We start from the raw sequence: 17,403 nt of genomic DNA on the forward strand, positions 1-17,403 counted from the left end.
ATCAAATTCCAGTGATGGCAGACACTTTACTGATGGAGATATTTGCTCCTGTACAGGAAGCATGAGAATTCTAACTATATTAAGTTAGGTGTAACTGTCAGAGAAGTAACTTCATATAGTTAGAATTCTCATATTTCCTATACAGGAGCAAACAGCTTCATCAGGAAGGTGTCTGCTTCCAGTGTAATAGGTTGTGGTTTCTAATCCTGGGTGTGATACTTGTAAAATGTGTATATTCAGTATAATAAAGAGGGTGTGATTTGTAAGGTGCAGGGACCAGTGAGGAAGTCGGCCACTGAAGAGATAGCGGCAACTATCAATTAACTTAATTCAATGGTGTCACAGAATGGGAGGAGAGGTGCCCCCCTTCAGAGCAGGAGCCCGGCGGCAGATGACTCCGTTGCCTCCCAGAGTTCTGCCTCTGGCCCTAACTGTGTGTAGTTTGTATATTCTCTCCATACTTGCGTGGGTTTCCTCCTCCCACAATCCAAAAATATACTGGTAGGTTATTTGGCTCTAAACAAAAAAATAACCCCAGTGTGAATATGTGTGCATGTACATGTGGTAGGGAATATAGGGGTACATTTACTAAGCAGTAATAAGAACGGAGAAGTGAGCCAGTGGAGAAATTTCCCCATCAACCAATCAGCAGCTCTGTATAATTTTATAGTATGCAAATTATAGATGTTACTTCAGTGCTGATTGGTTGCCATGGGCAAATTCTCCACTGGCTCACTTCTCCGCTCTTATCACTGCTTAGTAAATGTACCCCTTAGATTGTAAACTCAACTGGGGCAGGGAAAGATGTGAATGGGCAAATATTCTCTGTAAAGTGCTACGGAATATGTGTGCACTAAATAAATAACTGGTAATAAATAATAATAATAATAATAATAATAATAATAATAATAATATTGCTTAGTAACAACTTTACTAGGCTAATACCAGATTGATATGACTATTGGTACTGTAGTAAAGTTTTTTTCTATACTATTCCTAGATTGTGGTTTTCCAGCATACTGTATCTCAACCCCTAAACTTTTATAAAGACAACATAACACCAGGAGTGCTTAGTTGGGGGGTAAGGGGAGTGGGGTACTAATTACGCAGGCATCGGCATATTGTAGGAGTCAACAGTGGCCCTGTTCAGCTGCTGAGGGGTATATTGTCCCCCTTTGCAGCCCTTGTGGATGAGCACACTGCTGTTCTGCCTGTAGGCCCAGGAGGTTATGTGAAGTATCCAGCAGGTGAGCAGAAAGCAGTAGCATGGCATCACCTCAGCGAGTAGTGACGGATATGTGAGTGCAGGTAAGAGTACTCTTCCTCCTGTCATTCATCCAAACCGGTGTCACCCACCCGTACCCAGTGTGCACAGTACACACCACTGTGACTGTTAGAGGCGCATACTTCTAGACCTGCTTGTAGGGGTCCTGTCCCCAGATACATGTGCTTCCGCCTCCCGTGTCCTCTCAGTTGTGTGCTGCGAGTGACGGCACATCCTATAGCAGCTTACTGTATGGGGTATACAGTAAGTATACAGTAAGTATAGGGAAATAGGGGTTGGTATTGATACTTACTGTATACAGGGGTATACAGTAAGTATAGGGAAATAGGGGTTGGTATTGATATTGGGGTATAAGAGTCTGGGTACAGGGGTGAATATATATGTTGGGGGCCCGGGTCAGCTGATGAGGGGTACAAATATCAGCTCAATGCCCTGCATAACACAGACAAGCGCACACATACATGCAAAACAGGTTTAGTACTGATACCTACTATGTCTGTCCAATACTGTGTTTATTGTACGCTGGTTACTGAGATTGTTCTTTGTATTTTGTATTGGAATAAGTTATATGTTAAATAATTATTTTGGGGAATTTAGTTGAATGTCATTGCCATTTTCTCTTAAAACTCTATTATGTATAATGATACTGTGCTTTTAAATGTTTGACATTAGTGGGGCTCCAATGTGTTAAGTGCCCTGGGTACCCTGAAGTCTTAATGCAGCTCTGGGTGCAGTACTCGGATGTTGTAGTCATGCTGATGTCATCATGCCTTTTTTGTCTATGTCCACACAGCACAAAGGTGAAATGTTTTGTTTTTCTGCAGCTTGTACATTAATATACTGTATGCATAGAGAAACACGTACTCACACACTGCAGACATTGTATAGCTCAGTCTACCACAACAGGAGAACATAAACACCACTTAGTGGATTTACTCTCTCCCATTCCATGCAGAGATTACAAAAGACCAAACCAATTACTACAATCAGTTAGTGCATTGATGGACACAAGCAGTAAAAATGCACTAAACTATTTGGATTAGCCAGCACCTTTAATCAAAAATGTCCCGCTCCTCTCTATAGGGAAGCTGTCCAAGTTTCATTGCCAGCTTTTTTTCATTGTCTCTATACAGAAAGAATAATGTACTCATTTTTGCTTTCAAATTTCTCCACAGAAAAGTCTTTGTAATTTCTTTTTCACTTTAATAGAGTTGCTTTTGTGAAATCTCTGCATTGAATCTCAATTTTGTTTTCAAGCCTGAAGACAAAATAATATATAAGAGATACCAGGTGGAGATGTCATGCATCCAAGAACATAAAAGCCAATTGCAATGTTCTGCTTTTAAATCATACAGATTACACTAACGTATTACTTAACATTAGTGGCAGATTTTACCTATGGGCTGCAAGACTGCAGCCTCCTGTGTAAAACCCGCCACCTCAACACATGTCAGTGAGCCAGATACAGTCCGTGAGACTGCACTGGCTTCACTGGGACTGGCAGTGACTTCCTATTGGAAGGCCTACCTGCCACCCACAGACACTCCAGGCAGTTCCATTGGAAGGTGTTTCCTCCATCCAGGACTGCCAGACCGGGCTGTATTTGGCAGAGAGCTGGCATCCTATAGGAAGCCACTCTCTGCCTTTGAGACAGCCCTAGCCGGATTCAATGGGCTGCAGCTGATGCAATCAATAGAGGTTGGGCTTTTGAGCATGCACAGTGCAGTCCTCGCTACTGCACATGCGTCGGTCCCGGCGTCTGTCAACTACATTGTACAGGTGCTGGGACCTGGCCGGCAGCACTGGCCAGGTGGTGGGGACAAAAAGTAAGGAATCAGGCAGAACGGCCAGCGGCATCCACCCAACTCCTCTCATACTACATTATTACTAGAGATGTGTATCGGAACATTTTTGCTGGGTTTGGTTCTAATTTGTTTTTCGGTTTTGGTTTTGGCTTTGCCTAAACGCTGTGACTTGTTTTGGTTTTTGAAATTAAGAATTTGGGCCTTTTCCTACAGTATTATTAACCTCAATAACATTAATTTCCAGTCTTTTTCAGTGAATTTTGACCCCTTTACAGCTCACAATTTTGTTTTCATCCAGTTTAGGCCAAAGGCTGCAGCAAGCTAGCTGGTTACTAAGTGACAGAACAGTGTACAAACACATGGCAATTTATAGCACGCACATCTATGAAACATTGCCACACAGTGGGTAATTCAGACCTGATCGCTCGCTAGCATTTTTTGCAGTGCTGCGATCATGTCAGAACTGCACATGCGTATACACCGCAATGCGCAGGTGCGTCGCACGGGTACAAAGCGGATCATTGCTGTGCTATGGGTTTTACGAAGAATCCATTCGCACAGCCAGTCGCAATGAGATTGACAGGAAGAAGGCTTTGTGGGTGGCAACTGATCATTTTTAGGGAGTGGTTGGAAAAACGCAGGCATGTCCAAGCGTTTGCAGGGTGGGTGTCTGACATCAATTTCGGTCCCAGACAGGCTGAAGTGATCGCAGCGGCTGAGTAAGTCCTGGGCTACTCAGAAACTGCACAAGATCTTTTTATACCGCTCGGCTGCACATGCAATTGCACACTTGCACAGCTAAAATACACTCCCCAGTGGGTGGCGACTATGAGAACACTGGACTGCAAAAAAACACTAGCGAGCGATCAGGGTTGACTTACCCCCAGTGGCAGAAAAAAAATGGTGCAAGATGGAATTGTCCTTGGACCCAGCCATGCACGCTTGTGTTGGATATTAAAAAGAACATGCACAGTTTAACAAACCAAGCACTTCAGCTACAGGGACTGCCACTTTTGTTGCTGAAGTGCTTGCTTTGTTTGATCCCCCCAAAAAAAAAACTACCAATGGGCTTAAGGCAGGTAAGCTAACAGCTCTGCAGTGGCAGGAGGTCATCATCACTACCATTTTCATCCGTACCTTCATCAGTGTGTACATCATCCTCTCAAAATATCAATTCATCCACACTGAAATTCTCCGTTACAGAAGTCTCTATACTTTAATGTCATTGCTATTTAAGGTCTTCCTCATGAAATTTGTAGTTCATCTTGAGGAACATCATATTTTCCACATTTTGAGGAAGTAGCCTCCTTGATTGCTGATAAGGTTCCCGGCTGTGCTGAAAACTTTTCCTGAGTGCATACTTGGGGGTGGACAGCTTAAGTAATACAAAGCTAGTTTGTACAAGGGCTTCCAAATTGATTTTTTTTTCCTTCTAGTAGTCAAAGGGACTCTATGACATGCCTGTTTGTATGCTGTCATTAAAATAGCCCTCCACCATTTTTTGGATGGTAACCATATTAGATCACATACAGTGTGCCAGAACAGTACAAATTATACAACAATATATGTTTTCCTTTTTTATAACAGGCAGCTTGCCTTACACTGCGTGGAGTAAGACCACTTTTATATGTATGCGAAGTGAACAAAGCACACTGGGTTACAGCATACTGGGGTGCAGTGCAGTGCACAGAACAGTACAAACAACTTATACAGATTTTCTTACCTTTTTTATAACTTTTTTACTTTTTTATTTTTTAATTTTATTTGAAACTTATTTGCAATTGACTAACAATACAGGGTCACATTGCTTATTTCAATGCAGCAGGTGGAGCCTGCGGAGTTAATGCAGCACCGCCTTGTGATGGAATTAGACTGGGACTGGCACATCCACTTAGATGGACACGCACAGCCACAGCCACTTGTGGGTGGACACAGCAGAGCAGAGTGCAGCACACAGAGTGTACTGGAGTTAAATGGTCTCACTGCCGCCAGGTCCTTATATAGAATCCAAAACCCATGAGAATCCAACACCGGGAGGATGACGTTTTGCCTCAGTTTGGAATCCAAGCCTGGTGGAAAACCACAAGACAGGTCTTGGATTTACTCAGATCCTGGAAGTTTGGGTGCGTTTGGATTTACTAAAATCCAAACCGCTCATCTCTAATGATTTCCAGTCGGCAGGGCCAGATCTAGGGGGGGGGGGGGCGAAGGGGGCGACCGCCATCCCTAACACAGTCATAGCCATGCCCACTTTTGAGCAGAAGAGAGCTCTCCGGGGAGAGCCTGAGGCAGAACGATGTGCTGCAGCTTATACCACAGCAGCACAGAGGAGCCAGGAGAGCAAGGGTTACAGAGCATTTGCCCCTCACTTGCTGGTGTGTGGGTACTAGGGCTAATAAATACAATTACACCATTGCACAGTCACATGTACATAGAACAATCACAAAGCTCTATCTCAGTTGCACTCAAAAAGTTCAGTCAGAATTGAGAGGAGGAGGAGGAGTTAGGATTGCAGACAGGAGGAGTTGGGCCTGTAGAGGGAGGAGTCAAGATTAAACAGTACACCGCCCTCCCTAAACAAAAGTCTAGATCCGTCCCTGCCAGTCGGCATGTGTAAACATCAAGTTTTTAAATGTCAACCTTCACCTGTAGTTTTAGATATATTTTTTTCTACAGATTGAGGTGCAAATATTCCCCTCATTAATGATATTTCCTGTTATGGGCATGTTTGCTGACTGTCTGGCTGATCTGATAAAAGGGCAGTCAGGGGGCATGGAGACGCGAATGTGTCTTTGCAACCCTGCTTGCTGCTATGCATTCCTCACATTATCAGCATTGCAAAGCAGGGGGCAGAGCTACAATGATGCAAATCACTGCAAACTGCATCATCACCCCCCCACTTTTCCTCTATTTGAAGGTGGCTGCAGGGGAGCGTGTGGGAGAGTGTGTGGGTGGGGGAGCACTGCAGAGTGTGTGATCAGGCTGCAGGAGACTTTACCATTTTTCCAGGTGGTCGGGTGTGCCACCTGATTTTTGGGAGCCTCCTGCCCGTTCCGGGAGAGTAGTATGATTAATGGGTTTTGGGTAGAACTTTAAATTTTTTATGATTTTTAATATCTTTATTGGTGACATTTGCATATGGTATTGAAGGTAAAGTGTGCCTTTTTGCAGATGACACAAAAGTATGCAACATTGTAGACACACTGGGAGAGATAAAGCAAATGACTGATGATCTAGTTAGACTAGAGAAATGGTCAAGAGCGTGGCAACTACAGTCTAATGCCAAAAAATGCAAAATCATGCACTTGGGTTTTTAAAGATCCAGAGGCTAAATATAGTATTGATGGCACTTTCATGAAAACTACTGATGAGGAAAGGGATCTGAGTGTCACAATTTCACTTGACTTAAAGGCAGGTAAGTAATGTAACAGTTTAATAGGAGGAACAAAATTATGTTACAAGATGGAGGCTGTCATCCGTTTTGTTGTTTACTGCTCTTATCTCTGTTTTGCAGTGTACTGGAATGTACCAGAAAGTTTGAGACACGTCATCACAACCTGGGTGATCGTTTATCTGCTACTGCACCTGATTATGCTATGCATTATATAAAAAGGCTAATCATAGGTTTCATTTATGTTTATACCCATGTAAGGCAATTATATCCATGCTTTATTTAGCTTTGCTATATAAGTGGTAGGCAGGAAGTGTTTGAGAGACTTACTCCTGGAGGAAACACTGACAGCAGGTGTCAGGATGAATGACCTGTCCAACTTCTAACCTATAGAAGATGGGGCTCCTGGAATGTGTATGCTGATGTGATTGCTGCATTGAACATACATATTTACCTGTGTGATCATCTTATTGAATGTCAAATATAACAAAGCATCTCTCATATATTATCATCTATTTTCAATAAATGCTTTTATTTGATTTGATACCTGTGCAGTCCTGATTTACGCGTGAGTCTCCTCAAGCTTAGACCCACCTAAAACACAAAGCAATGAGGAAGGCAAGTCAGATGCTTGGTTGCATAGAGAAAGGAAACAGTAGCAGGAAGAAAGAAGTAATAATACCACTGTACAGGCCTCATCTAGAATACTGTGTTCAGTTCTGGAGGCCATATCTTCAAAATTATATTAATACATTAGAAACTGTACAAAGAAGGACAAATATTAATACATTAGAGACTGTACAAAGAAGGATAAGTAATATAGTGCATAGCCTACATCACAAAACGTACCCAGAACGACTAAAAGATCTTAATATGTAAAGTTAGAGGAGGGAAACATTCTTTAAAGGAAAGAAGTATCAGGATACAAGGACATGCACTGAAACTGGAGGGAGGTAGGTTCAGAGGAAATCTGAGAAAAAATCGCTTCACAGAAAGGGTAGTGGAAAAGTTGAAGCCTTCCATCAAAAATAGTAGAGACTAATACAGTAGAGCAATTTAAACATGCTTGGGATAGGCATAAGCATATCCTATGGATCAAATAGGGTTTGAGGTAAAAATAAGGTTAAAAAAGGGGCAGACTAGATTGGCCAAGTGGTTCTTATCTGCTGTCAAATTCTATGTTTCTATGTTTGAATTAAGTTTTATAATACACCCGTTATATTTTAACATTTATGATGGGCTCCCTATAATTTAATATTAGTAATGTGACCCTTATATTTTTATATTCATAATGTATCTCCTAAATCTAAATATCTATAATGAGGCACCTATTTACATTATAATGAAAAAACAAACAAAAAACAATATAATGACGTGGATTGCTCTACAGAGCTCCCTAACACAAAATGAGTTAATGACTAGAGATGAGCGGGTTCGGTTTCTCTGAAACCGAACCCGCACGAACTTCATGTTTTTTTCACGGGTCCGAGCAGACTCGGATCCTCCCGCCTTGCTCGGTTAACCCGAGCGCGCCCGAACGTCATCATGACGCTGTCGGATTCTCGCGAGACTCGGATTCTATATAAGGAGCCGCGCGTCGCCGCCATTTTCACACGTGCATTGAGATTGATAGGGAGAGGACGTGGCTGGCGTCCTCTCCATTAGAAATTAGATTAGAAGAGAGAGAGAGATTGTGCAGAGTCAGACAGAGTTTACCACAGTGACCAGTGCAGTTGTTGTTAGTTAACTTTTATTTATTTTAATATAATATATCCGTTCTCTGCTATATCCGTTCTCTGCCTGAAAAAAAACGATACACAGCAGCAGCCAGTCACACAGTGTGACTCAGTCTGTGTGCACTCAGCTCAGCCCAGTGTGCTGCACATCAATGTATAAAAGGCAAAGCTTATAATAATTGTGGGGGAGACTGGGGAGCACTGCAGGTTGTTATAGCAGGAGCCCCCAGGAGTACATAATATTATATTAATTTAAAATTAAACAGTGCACACTTTTGCTGCAGGAGTGCCACTGCCAGTGTGACTAGTGGTGACCAGTGCCTGACCACCAGTATAGTAGTATATTGTTGTATGTATTGTATACTATCTCTTTATCAACCAGTCTATATTAGCAGCAGACACAGTACAGTGCGGTAGTTCACGGCTGTGGCTACCTCTGTGTCGGCAGTCGGAACTCGGCAGGCAGTCCGTCCATCCATAATTGTATTACAATATATACCACCTAACCGTGGTATTTTTTTTTCTTTCTTTATACCGTCGTCATAGTGTCATACTAGTTGTTACGAGTATACTACTATCTCTTTATCAACCAGTGTACAGTGCGGTAGTTCACGGCTGTGGCTACCTCTGTGTCGGCAGTCGGCAGGCAGTCCGTCCATCCATAATTGTATTATTATTATAATATATACCACCTAACCGTGGTTTTTTTTTCATTCTTTATACCGTCATAGTGTCATACTAGTTGTTACGAGTATACTACTATCTCTTTATCAACCAGTGTACAGTGCGGTAGTTCACGGCTGTGGCTACCTCTGTGTCGGCAGTCGGCAGGCAGTCCGTCCATCCATAATTGTATTATTATTATAATATATACCACCTAACCGTGGTTTTTTTTTCATTCTTTATACCGTCATAGTGTCATACTAGTTGTTACGAGTATACTACTATCTCTTTATCAACCAGTGTACAGTGCGGTAGTTCACGGCTGTGGCTACCTCTGTGTCGGCAGTCGGCAGGCAGTCCGTCCATCCATAATTGTATTATTATTATAATATATACCACCTAACCGTGGTTTTTTTTTCATTCTTTATACCGTCGTCATAGTGTCATACTAGTTGTTACGAGTATACTACTATCTCTTTATCAACCAGTGTACAGTGCGGTAGTTCACGGCTGTGGCTACCTCTGTGTCGGCAGTCGGCAGGCAGTCCGTCCATCCATAATTGTATTATTATTATAATATATACCACCTAACCGTGGTTTTTTTTTCATTCTTTATACCGTCGTCATAGTGTCATACTAGTTGTTACGAGTATACTACTATCTCTTTATCAACCAGTGTACAGTGCGGTAGTTCACGGCTGTGGCTACCTCTGTGTCGGCAGTCGGCAGGCAGTCCGTCCATCCATAATTGTATTATTATTATAATATATACCACCTAACTGTGGTATTTTTTTTTCTTTCTTTATACCGTCGTCATAGTGTCATACTAGTTGTTACGAGTATACTACTATCTCTTTATCAACCAGTGTACAGTGCGGTAGTTCACGGCTGTGGCTACCTCTGTGTCGGCAGTCGGCAGGCAGTCCGTCCATCCATAATTGTATTATTATTATAATATATACCACCTAACCGTGGTTTTTTTTTCATTCTTTATACCGTCATAGTGTCATACTAGTTGTTACGAGTATACTACTATCTCTTTATCAACCAGTGTACAGTGCGGTAGTTCACGGCTGTGGCTACCTCTGTGTCGGCAGTCGGCAGGCAGTCCGTCCATCCATAATTGTATTATTATTATAATATATACCACCTAACCGTGGTTTTTTTTTCATTCTTTATACCGTCGTCATAGTGTCATACTAGTTGTTACGAGTATACTACTATCTCTTTATCAACCAGTGTACAGTGCGGTAGTTCACGGCTGTGGCTACCTCTGTGTCGGCAGTCGGCAGGCAGTCCGTCCATCCATAATTGTATTATTATTATAATATATACCACCTAACCGTGGTTTTTTTTTCATTCTTTATACCGTCGTCATAGTGTCATACTAGTTGTTACGAGTATACTACTATCTCTTTATCAACCAGTGTACAGTGCGGTAGTTCACGGCTGTGGCTACCTCTGTGTCGGCAGTCGGCAGGCAGTCCGTCCATCCATAATTGTATTATTATTATAATATATACCACCTAACTGTGGTATTTTTTTTTCTTTCTTTATACCGTCGTCATAGTGTCATACTAGTTGTTACGAGTATACTACTATCTCTTTATCAACCAGTGTACAGTGCGGTAGTTCACGGCTGTGGCTACCTCTGTGTCGGCAGTCGGCAGGCAGTCCGTCCATCCATAATTGTATTATTATTATAATATATACCACCTAACCGTGGTTTTTTTTTCATTCTTTATACCGTCGTCATAGTGTCATACTAGTTGTTACGAGTATACTACTATCTCTTTATCAACCAGTGTACAGTGCGGTAGTTCACGGCTGTGGCTACCTCTGTGTCGGCAGTCGGCAGGCAGTCCGTCCATCCATAATTGTATTATTATTATAATATATACCACCTAACCGTGTTTTTTTTTTCATTCTTTATACCGTCGTCATAGTGTCATACTAGTTGTTACGAGTATACTACTATCTCTTTATCAACCAGTGTACAGTGCGGTAGTTCACGGCTGTGGCTACCTCTGTGTCGGCAGTCGGCAGGCAGTCCGTCCATCCATAATTGTATTATTATTATAATATATACCACCTAACCGTGGTATTTTTTTTTCTTTCTTTATACCGTCGTCATAGTGTCATACTAGTTGTTACGAGTATACTACTATCTCTTTATCAACCAGTGTACAGTGCGGTAGTTCACGGCTGTGGCTACCTCTGTGTCGGCAGTCGGCAGGCAGTCCGTCCATCCATAATTGTATTATTATTATAATATATACCACCTAACCGTGGTATTTTTTTTTCTTTCTTTATACCGTCGTCATAGTGTCATACTAGTTGTTACGAGTATACTACTATCTCTTTATCAACCAGTGTACAGTGCGGTAGTTCACGGCTGTGGCTACCTCTGTGTCGGCAGTCGGCAGGCAGTCCGTCCATCCATAATTGTATTATTATTATAATATATACCACCTAACCGTGGTTTTTTTATACCACCTAACCGTGGCAGTCCGTCCATAATTGTATACTAGTATCCAATCCATCCATCTCCATTGTTTACCTGAGGTGCCTTTTAGTTCTGCCTATAAAATATGGAGAACAAAAAAGTTGAGGTTCCAAAATTAGGGAAAGATCAAGATCCACTTCCACCTCGTGCTGAAGCTGCTGCCACTAGTCATGGCCGAGACGATGAAATGCCAGCAACGTCGTCTGCCAAGGCCGATGCCCAATGTCATAGTACAGAGCATGTCAAATCCAAAACACCAAATATCAGAAAAAAAAGGACTCCAAAACCTAAACTAAAATTGTCGGAGGAGAAGCGTAAACTTGCCAATATGCCATTTACCACACGGAGTGGCAAGGAACGGCTGAGGCCCTGGCCTATGTTCATGGCTAGTGGTTCAGCTTCACATGAGGATGGAAGCACTCAGCCTCTCGCTAGAAAAATGAAACGACTCAAGCTGGCAAAAGCACAGCAAAGAACTGTGCGTTCTTCGAAATCCCAAATCCACAAGGAGAGTCCAATTGTGTCGGTTGCGATGCCTGACCTTCCCAACACTGGATGTGAAGAGCATGCGCCTTCCACCATTTGCACGCCCCCTGCAAGTGCTGGAAGGAGCACCCGCAGTCCAGTTCCTGATAGTGAGATTGAAGATGTCAGTGTTGAAGTCCACCAGGATGAGGAGGATATGGGTGTTGCTGGCGCTGGGGAGGAAATTGACAAGGAGGATTCTGATGGTGAGGTGGTTTGTTTAAGTCAGGCACCCGGGGAGACACCTGTTGTCCGTGGGACGAATATGGCCGTTGACATGCCAGGTGAAAATACCAAAAAAATCAGCTCTTCGGTGTGGAGGTATTTCACCAGAAATGCGGACAACAGGTGTCAAGCCGTGTGTTCCCTTTGTCAAGCTGTAATAAGTAGGGGTAAGGACGTTAACCACCTCGGAACATCCTCCCTTATACGTCACCTGCAGCGCATTCATAATAAGTCAGTGACAAGTTCAAAAACTTTGGGTGACAGCGGAAGCACTCCACTGACCAGTAAATCCCTTCCTCTTGTAACCAAGCTCACGCAAACCACCCCACCAACTCCCTCAGTGTCAATTTCCTCCTTCCCCAGGAATGCCAATAGTCCTGCAGGCCATGTCACTGGCAATTCTGACGATTCCTCTCCTGCCTGGGATTCCTCCGATGCATCCTTGCGTGTAACGCCTACTGCTGCTGGCGCTGCTGTTGTTGCTGCTGGGAGTCGATGGTCATCCCAGAGAGGAAGTCGTAAGACCACTTTTACTACTTCCACCAAGCAATTGACTGTCCAACAGTCATTTGCGAGGAAGATTAAATATCACAGCAGTCATCCTACTGCAAAGCGGATAACTGAGGCCTTGACATCCTGGGTGGTGAGAAACGTGGTTCCGGTATCCATCATTACTGCAGAGCCAACTAAAGACTTGTTGGAGGTACTGTGTCCCCGGTACCAAATACCATCTAGGTTCCATTTCTCTAGGGTTGCGATACCGAAAATGTACACAGACCTCAGAAAAAGAGTCACCAGTGTCCTAAAAAATGCAGCTGTACCCAATGTCCACTTAACCACGGACATGTGGACAAGTGGAGCAGGGCAGGGTCAGGACTATATGACTGTGACAGCCCACTGGGTAGATGTATGGACTCCCGCCGCAAGAACAGCAGCGGCGGCACCAGTAGCAGCATCTCGCAAACGCCAACTCGTTCCTAGGCAGGCTACGCTTTGTATCACCGGTTTCCAGAATACGCACACAGCTGAAAACCTCTTACGGCAACTGAGGAAGATCATCGCGGAATGGCTTACCCCAATTGGACTCTCCTGTGGATTTGTGGCATCGGACAACGCCAGCAATATTGTGCGTGCATTACATCTGGGCAAATTCCAGCACGTCCCATGTTTTGCACATACCTTGAATTTGGTGGTGCAGAATTTTTTAAAAAACGACAGGGGCGTGCAAGAGATGCTGTCGGTGGCCAGAAAAATTGCGGGACACTTTCGGCGTACAGGCAGCACGTACAGAAGACTGGAGCACCACCAAAAACGCCTGAACCTGCCCTGCCATCATCTGAAGCAGGAGGTGGTAACGAGGTGGAATTCAACCCTCTATATGCTTCAGAGGTTGGAGGAGCAGCAAAAGGCCATTCAAGCCTATACAACTGACCACGATATAGGAGGTGGAATGCACCTGTCTCAAGCGCAGTGGAGAATGATTTCAACGTTGTGCAAGGTTCTGCAACCTTTTGAACTTGCCACACGTGAAGTCAGTTCAGACACTGCCAGCCTGAGTCAGGTCATTCCCCTCATCAGGCTTTTGCAGAAGAAGCTGGAGACATTGAAGGAGGAGCTAAGACAGAGCGATTCCGCTAGGCATGTGGGACTTGTGGATGGAGCCCTTAATTCGCTTAACAAGGATTCACGGGTGGTCAATCTGTTGAAATCAGAGCACTACATTTTGGCCACCGTGCTCGATCCTAGATTTAAAACCTACCTTGGATCTCTCTTTCCGGCGCACACAAGTCTGCTGGGTTTCAAAGACCTGCTGGTGAGAAAATTGTCAAGTCAAGCGGAACGCGACCTGTCAACATCTCCTCCTTCACATTCTCCCGCAACTGGGGCTGCGAGGAAAAGGCTCAGAATTCCGAGCCCACCCGCTGGCGGTGATGCAGGGCAGTCTGGAGCGACTGCTGATGCTGACATCTGGTCCGGACTGAAGGACCTGACAACCATTACGGACATGTCGTCTACTGTCACTGCATATGATTCTATCACCATTGATAGAATGGTGGAGGATTATATGAGTGACCGCATCCAAGTAGGCACGTCACACAGTCCGTACTTATACTGGCAGGAAAAAGAGGCAATTTGGAGGCCCTTGCACAAACTGGCTTTATTCTACCTAAGTTGCCCTCCCACAAGTGTGTACTCCGAAAGAGTGTTTAGTGCCGCCGCTCACCTTGTCAGCAATCGGCGTACGAGGTTACATCCAGAAAATGTGGAGAAGATGATGTTCATTAAAATGAATTATAATCAATTCCTCCGCGGAGACATTGACCAGCAGCAATTGCCTCCACAAAGTACACAGGGAGCTGACATGGTGGATTCCAGTGGGGACGAATTGATAATCTGTGAGGAGGGGGATGTACACGGTGATATATCGGAGGATGATGATGAGGTGGACATCTTGCCTCTGTAGAGCCAGTTTGTGCAAGGAGAGATTAATTGCTTCTTTTTTGGTGGGGGTCCAAACCAACCCGTCATTTCAGTCACAGTCGTGTGGCAGACCCTGTCACTGAAATGATGGGTTGGTTAAAGTGTGCATGTCCTGTTTTGTTTATACAACATAAGGGTGGGTGGGAAGGGCCCAAGGACAATTCCATCTTGCACCTCTTTTTTCTTTTATTTTTCTTTGCGTCATGTGCTGTTTGGGGAGGGTTTTTTGGAAGGGACATCCTGCGTGACACTGCAGTGCCACTCCTAGATGGGCCCGGTGTTTGTGTCGGCCACTAGGGTCGCTTATCTTTCTCACACAGCTACCTCATTGCGCCTCTTTTTTTCTTTGCGTCATGTGCTGTTTGGGGAGGGTTTTTTGGAAGGGACATCCTGCGTGACACTGCAGTGCCACTCCTAGATGGGCCCGGTGTTTGTGTCGGCCACTAGGGTCGCTTATCTTTCTCACACAGTCAGCTACCTCATTGCGCCTCTTTTTTTCTTTGCGTCATGTGCTGTTTGGGGAGGGTTTTTTGGAAGGGACATCCTGCGTGACACTGCAGTGCCACTCCTAGATGGGCCCGGTGTTTGTGTCGGCCACTAGGGTCGCTAATCTTACTCACACAGCTACCTCATTGCGCCTCTTTTTTTCTTTGCGTCATGTGCTGTTTGGGGAGGGTTTTTTGGAAGGGACATCCTGCGTGACACTGCAGTGCCACTCCTAGATGGGCCCGGTGTTTGTGTCGGCCACTAGGGTCGCTTATCTTTCTCACACAGTCAGCTACCTCATTGCGCCTCTTTTTTTCTTTGCGTCATGTGCTGTTTGGGGAGGGTTTTTTGGAAGGGACATCCTGCGTGACACTGCAGTGCCACTCCTAGATGGGCCCGGTGTTTGTGTCGGCCACTAGGGTCGCTTATCTTTCTCACACAGTCAGCTACCTCATTGCGCCTCTTTTTTTCTTTGCGTCATGTGCTGTTTGGGGAGGGTTTTTTGGAAGGGACATCCTGCGTGACACTGCAGTGCCACTCCTAGATGGGCCCGGTGTTTGTGTCGGCCACTAGGGTCGCTAATCTTACTCACACAGCTACCTCATTGCGCCTCTTTTTTTCTTTGCGTCATGTGCTGTTTGGGGAGGGTTTTTTGGAAGGGACATCCTGCGTGACACTGCAGTGCCACTCCTAGATGGGCCCGGTGTTTGTGTCGGCCACTAGGGTCGCTTATCTTACTCACACAGCGACCTCGGTGCAAATTTTAGGACTAAAAATAATATTGTGAGGTGTGATGTGTTCAGAATAGGCTGAAAATGAGTGTAAATTATGTTTTTTGAGGTTAATAATACTTTGGGATCAAAATTACCCCCAAATTCTATGATTTAAGCTGTTTTTTAGGGTTTTTTGAAAAAAACACCCGAATCCAAAACACACCCGAATCCGACAAAAAAAATTCGGTGAGGTTTTGCCAAAACGCGGTCGAACCCAAAACACGGCCGCGGAACCGAACCCAAAACCAAAACACAAAACCCGAAAAATTTCCGGCGCTCATCTCTATTAATGACCAGGTGTCACCTACTTACCCTATTAACTAGTGTGGTCACATGGGTTGTGACTGCTGCCAGAAAGCCAGCACTTATTGAATTGCATCATTGCAGGGCTGCAATGATGTGATTCGTGGTATCCCCGGCCCATCACAACTACCTGGCCAATCCTCTTCAGAGAATTCCCAGAGAGGAACTTGCCAGAGCTAATAAGTATGTGCAAAATATATCTGTGCCAATAACATTACACCAAAAATGACCAATGACCACATTAAGCAAAAACTGTTATCCCAGCCTGTGCCCAAATTATATTCTACCAACCTGTTCACTAATTACATAATGTATTAACTTTCTGTGTCTTTAACAACATTAATCAACCACCCATGCCCTCCATCACCTCACTATACCAGCATGTGCCTCATAATCAGAAACTGGCTGGCAACTTTCAGTCTGGGGGCAAACACAGGTGGATTAGGATTTTGTACAAGAACATTACCCTATAAGCAGGGTTTGTCTAATGTCAGTGTGTTTTAAACAAGCAATGACATAGAATAGGGCTGATGTATTAAACTGTAGAAGGCATAAGGAAGTGATAAACCAGTGATATGTGCAAGGTGATAAAGGCACCAGCCAATCAGATCCAATATGTAAATTAACAGTTTGGAGCTGATTGGCTGGTACCTTTATTACCTTGCACATATCACTGGTTTATCACTTCCTTATGCTTTCTACAGGTTAATACATCTGCCCAGTATTTGAAGAATTGTATCAAACAGCTATGAGCAAATAACATACTTTCCAGACCCATTTGATAAAGCAATGTCCCCTACAAAATTTCCAAAGCACTCTACGACCGAGTAACCAATATAAAAAACAGGATGCATTCTAGTAACCGGAATGCAAATTTTAGTGACAATAATTAATCAACTGTAATGATTAATAAACAGTATTAATAAATGGTTAGTCCCACCCTAAGCAAACGGCTTGCCCAAGGTCATTGGCTGGTATTGGATTGCTCTGATTCACTAGTGCTCTGTGGTCTGACTCCTGATACATACTGTATCTCCACTCAACCTAAAATGGGCAATGCATCAGAGTAAATCCAGCACTGCCAGACTGACGCAGTAGCTAACTGTGGAGAGCAGCTGCAGAAGACACAAGCTTCAGGGTTGATACTGACAGCTGGAAACCTTGCATAGAATGCTGCCCGGCTGTCCTGATTGTTTTATAGACACAATTACAGCGACCAGGGAC

The 17,403-nt window shown here is 44.0% G+C and overlaps 1 long non-coding RNA gene across 1 annotated transcript in view; it reads left to right on the plus strand.

The window, feature by feature from the left end:
- The window catches only part of LOC134887300 (uncharacterized), an 87,879-nt gene extending 80,911 nt beyond the window's left edge, over positions 1-6,968 (plus strand). The window contains exon 3 of the long non-coding RNA XR_010171019.1: positions 6,605-6,968. This is a non-coding gene — a long non-coding RNA (uncharacterized LOC134887300). The remainder of the gene's footprint in view (positions 1-6,604) is intronic.
- The last annotated feature ends 10,435 nt before the right edge of the window (positions 6,969-17,403 follow it).

The sequence above is a fragment of the Pseudophryne corroboree genome, chromosome 1 (genome assembly GCF_028390025.1).
Source record: "Pseudophryne corroboree isolate aPseCor3 chromosome 1, aPseCor3.hap2, whole genome shotgun sequence".
NCBI lineage: Eukaryota > Metazoa > Chordata > Amphibia > Anura > Myobatrachidae > Pseudophryne > Pseudophryne corroboree.